At 49.7% G+C, this 5,399-nt stretch overlaps 1 pseudogene; it reads left to right on the top strand.

Moving 5' to 3' along the window:
• The first annotated feature begins 2,959 nt into the window (after window positions 1-2,959).
• Window positions 2,960-4,668, top strand: LOC123172329 (G-type lectin S-receptor-like serine/threonine-protein kinase SD2-5; annotated as a pseudogene).
• Window positions 4,669-5,399: the final 731 nt, after the last annotated feature.

The following is a 5,399-nucleotide window of genomic DNA, read 5'->3' on the forward strand; positions in this document are numbered from 1 at the left end:
ATGCGAAACATTCTGAATTATTTTGTGAACACAGATACACATGTATACCACAGATGTGAGTAATTTCAAAGCATTATACTTTCACGTGGCATACAAAAAAAGAAGAAGAGAAATCGTGTTTTAGACAGGCCCTTCATTTTGTTGTTGGGTCGAATTTTTGTTTTTTTGTACGGCCTACAAATAACAACATTTTAAAACGAAATTTCACATGTTCGTGCAGAAGGTACATTTCGCTGCGTGTCGATCTTCACACGGATATTCCCGTCCCGTCCCCCGTGCCGCTCCTGCGAGCGGCCCAGGCGGAATCCTAGATCGCCGCCGCCGCTCCCCTTTCTTGCCTTCCTCTCCCTCGCCGTCGCCAGGGGCCGCCGCCGGGCAAAGCCCGCACGTGCGTCGGCGGCGGAAGGGCTCCCTCCCCCATCGCGAGGCTCCTGGGTGGCGCGGGACGGCCGGCCCTCGCGGCAGCGCTCGGCTCGGCAGCAGGTCGGGCCGCCGGCGGATCTGGGCGGGGCTCCCCTGCTTGGTGGCGCTGCGCCGCTGGCGGCGGCGTGGTCTGCGCGGGGCGGCGAGTGTGCGGGCTCCTCCTCATCCCGATCTGATGGCGCCGCGGTGGCGCCGGCGCTCGGGCATGCGGCGGGGTCCGCGAGGATGGTCGGCGTGCGTCTTCCTCCCCGATCTGATGGCTCCACGGTGGCGCCAGTGCTCGGGCGGTTGGCTTCGGCAAGCGGTGGCGGGCACTAGGCTCTCGGCGGCGCTCCGGCGTGTGCAGGCGGCGGCGGTCCCTGTGCGCGGTCGGCAGCTCCGCCTCTGACCCGGATGGCGCGGAGGATGGCGGCGGCCCGGCGTGGCCGGCGATCTGGATGCGGTTGTGCCGGCGGCTCGCTGATATGCCGATATTCCAGGGTCTGCCTTGTGGTGCTGGTGCTGACGGCGGCCCGGGCACGAGAGTTGGATCCCTTCGAACTGATCTGGGTGAAAACTTGCCTTCGTCTCCTGCTAAGGCCGACGGTGGCGGCGCTATCTGCGTCGTTCCTTTCTTGAAGGCATCTCCATGGAGAAGTTCAAGGCCACTCTCTGCTACCTCCAGGGGAAACCCCAGATCGGATGATCGGATGACGGCGGCGCTCTGGTGTCGTTCCTCCCTTCGGGGCGTCATTCTTGGAGGTACACACGTTATCAAGGGACCAGAGAATGGATTTTGGTGGAGCGGTGCTTCATCCTACACACTGATGGCGACGGATCTTGACGGCGGCGCAGTGCAGATTCGGAGTTCGCTGTGGGAGGATGGACTCGCGCAGGAGGACGACACTGTCGGGCATCGTGGTGGCGTCGATGGCAGAGAGACCTGGCATGGTACATGCAACAGTACAACTCTAAAGATGGATTGGTGGCAGGTGGCTGCGGCGGCCTCATACCCGGCAGGCGTCCTGGTTGAGGAGTGCGCCGGACTGGTAGGTGCCCCATACCCGGCAGGCGTCCTGGTTGGGACCTCAGGTCTTAGATGTTTAGGTTTGGCTGCGATGTCTGTTTGTTATTAGGCCCAGACTATCTGCGCCCCTTCATCGATTGGATGGGTGTAGCAACAGTTGTTGCTTAGACGGTGGATTTAATTTTACTGTTGTATGGCTTTGTAAGGTCTTGTAAGAATAATTAATAAAGTGGTCGTATGCATCGCCCAGATGCAGAGGCCGGGGGTCATTCTCCTTTTCTAAAAAAAAACATGTTCATGCAGAACACATTTGAAACTTCTAAATATGATTTTAGATGTTTTGAAATATACCGTGCTCCCTGAAGCTCGGTCACCAAAAATCTGCTGAACATATAAATAACGGATCACAAACAAATCATTTTGGCATCAAGGCCTCCAGCCGGTACCGCGCAGCTTCCTCCCAGCGCGATCTTGTGATCCAAAGTGATTTCCACTCTATGAAACAGTAGCAGTGAGGATACCGCTAGTGCGGCCTGGCACATATTTGACTCGATAAAATGTGTCACAAGGATCACAAGGTTTTGCCATCCTCATCTGGACGCAATCAAGGAGTTATGATGAGTGAGACTTGGCTCCATATGGTTGACGGCATTATCAACAAGACCTCGAGCTGCTTCCAGGCTCTGAGATACACAAGGGAAAAAATGTCTACTCTCCCAAGATGATATTTTGTCAAAAAGCATGTTTTATATGATAACACCTATGCACGCAAAAAAAAGAACCTATGCAAGGTCTGATCGCATTTTCTATCGTGTTTGCCTATTTCCTACAGCCAAAATCATCAAACAACGCATTATAAAGATGTAATTCATGTTTTTATTCTTAAAGACGTACATATATAATTCGAAAGGGACCAACAAGCAAACAAGTCTGCGAGAATGTTTGGATGTTTTATGCTGAGCATTGAGTGATTCAACAGACAGATCCTGTCCTGTCAGCTATCCCCTACCATTAGGCAAATTTGACAAATTTGACCTATAGACGCAATTAAATCACAGAATGAACTGTCCGTAGAACTATTTCACGCGGCTGACCTGTGACGCCTAGCTCTCAGGCGCTGCACTAGTGCAACGCTTGGGAGCTAGGCGCTGCACTAGTGCAACGCCTAGGAGCTAGGCGCTACACTGTATAATGTGGCGACTAGCTCTCAGGTGCTGCACACGACTTAGTAATTTTCTGATTACACGTGTGCGACGCTGGCTGTGTAGTGCCTATCTGTGAGGCGTTGCACAGTGTAGTGTGGCGCCTTCGTGGCGGGCGTCACACAAAAAGGCCAGCCGCGCGAAATAGTTACACGGATAGTTCATTCTATGATTTGATTCTGTCTATAGGTCAAATTTGTCAAATTTGCCCCTACCACTCTTTCACTATGTTAGCTGTCAGTCTATCACAGCCACAGGAGCCCTATCAAAAGTTTGCAGTTGAGAGACTGGTTCAAGTTAACGGGTGCAATCTGAAATCATAACACAAATGGCAGTGGTGAGCATCTCTTTGGCTCTCCCCCTCCTGCCTCTCCTCCTCCTCCATGTTGCCCCCGTGTGGCCAGCCGCTATTACGGTTGGAGGTGGCGTGGGTGCAGTCAATGGAGGAAGATCACCAACAGCTGAAAGTCCCCCACCCCCGGCCAAGGTAACACCTACGACCCCAAGTACTCAGCCTGCACCTCCAGCCAAGGCAACACCTACGACCCCAAGTGCTCCGCCTGCATCGCCAGCCAAGGCAACACCTACGCCCCCAAGTACTCAGCCTGCACCGCCAGCCAAGGTAGCACCTACGACCCCAAGTGCTCCGCATGCATCGCCAGCCAAGGCAACACCTACGACCCCAAGTGCTCAGCCTGCACCGTCAGCCAACGCAACAGCTACGACCCCAAGTGCTCAACCTGCACCACCAGCCAAGGTAACACCTACGGCCCCAAGTGCTCTGCCTGCATCTATTGCGCCAACAAGCATGAAAGTGAAATCCTCTTCTTTAAGAAGAGTTGTTGCAATTGTAGCTCCTGTAGGCGGCTTCATTTTGCTTACCATCTTGTTCCTCCTCACCTACTTTATACATAAACGAACAACAGAGCAGCAACAGCATGAGATGGAGGAGGAAGAGTTTGGGGAGGTACAAGGAACTCCAATGAGGTTCACGTTTCAGCAGCTAAAAGAAGCAACGGAGCAATCCGCACACAAGCTCGGGGAAGGAGGATTTGGGTCTGTTTTCAAGGGACAGATATCTGATGAAAGGATTGCAGTAAAACGTTTGGATCGAGCTGGTCAGGGCAAAAGGGAATTTGCTGCAGAGGTCCAGACAATTGGCAGCATTCATCATATTAATCTTGTGAGATTGATTGGTTTTTGTGCGGAGAAATCGCATAGGCTCTTGGTGTATGAGTACATGCCAAAAGGATCCTTGGACAGATGGATCTATTGTCAACATGACAATGATTCACCTCCTCTACATTGGAGCACACGGTGCAAGATTATCACTAACATAGCGAAGGGTCTCACTTATCTTCATGAGGAGTGCATGAAAAAGATTGCCCATTTGGATGTCAAACCACAAAACATCCTCTTAGATGATGACTTCAATGCTAAACTTTCTGATTTTGGACTATGCAAGCTCATTGACAGGGATATGAGTCAAGTCTTTACCAGAATGAGAGGCACGCCTGGATATTTAGCTCCTGAATGGTTGACATCACAGATCACGGAAAAGGCCGATGTCTATAGCTTTGGTGTTGTGGTCATGGAAGTCATCAGCGGAAGAAAGAACCTCGACAATTCTCGATCCGAAGAAAGCATCCATCTCATCACCCAATTGGAGGAAAAGGGTGAAGACTAATCGGTTGGTAGAATTGATTGACAATAAGAGTAACGATATGCTAGCACATAAGCATGATGTAATTGAGATGATGAAGCTCGCAATGTGGTGTTTGTAGATTGATTGCAAAAGAAGGCCTAAAATGTCCGAGGTAGTCAAGGTCTTGGAAGGTGCCATGAATGCAGAGAGCAACATTGATCATAACTTCGTTGCAACAAGTCAAGTGTATTTCGGCGCTGCTGGAAATGTGGGCTTATCGGTTCCATCTCTAGCTTCACATGTATCAGGCCCCAGGTGAAATGAGAAAATCTTGACAAGATAGACAATTAGATTACGAGCAGGACATGGAATATTCGTATGTAAAGCAAATGACAAATCGTATCTTCTCAAATTACTATAATCTGAAGCCCCTTGTCTTGAGCTAATTTTACCTGCAAAGTATTTCAATATTGCAAACCTTCTTGTTCTACAGCAACTGGACTGAATTTATTCATTAGAATGTTCAATTTGTTCATGTAATGCAAGCCTGTTTTCAGATCAACTAATGCTGGTAGTTTTTCTAGTCATTGGAGTTGAAATTAATAGTATGTTCCGATATGCTCCTAGGCTCCAACAAAGCAGAGAAATCACAGAATCAATGATATTTGGAAGTACTGGCCTGTCAAAAATTACAAGTGCTTTTAAGTTCTCCAAATTTCCAGCGTTTTTTCATTTCATAATAGGTTGTGCTGTTCTTAGTAACGTGTACCGTTAAGGCATTTGATTTTTGAATCATTTAGCATTTTGATACTAATGAAGTGTACTACATCATCATACGTTTGGATAGTTGTCCATGTCTCAAGTTTGTACATGGGGCAGTCAAACATGGTATCACTTTGCTGCTCATCGATCTCTGCTACTAGTCTACTACGACCATGAGAATGCCCACTATTTACCAGGGTACATGGCATCAGTTTCACGAGAATTTGAATATTAATAGGACCAGTCAGAAATTGCTTCATACCACTCGTGTTGCTCCACGGTGCAGTGGATTAGCTGAATTTCCTTGGCAAGCTGTTCGTCGAGCGCCAGAGGACCACCTGAGTTACACCTCTGTCCTCAC

The sequence above is a fragment of the Triticum aestivum genome, unplaced genomic scaffold, assembly GCF_018294505.1.
Source record: "Triticum aestivum cultivar Chinese Spring unplaced genomic scaffold, IWGSC CS RefSeq v2.1 scaffold19489, whole genome shotgun sequence".
Taxonomy (NCBI): domain Eukaryota; kingdom Viridiplantae; phylum Streptophyta; class Magnoliopsida; order Poales; family Poaceae; genus Triticum; species Triticum aestivum.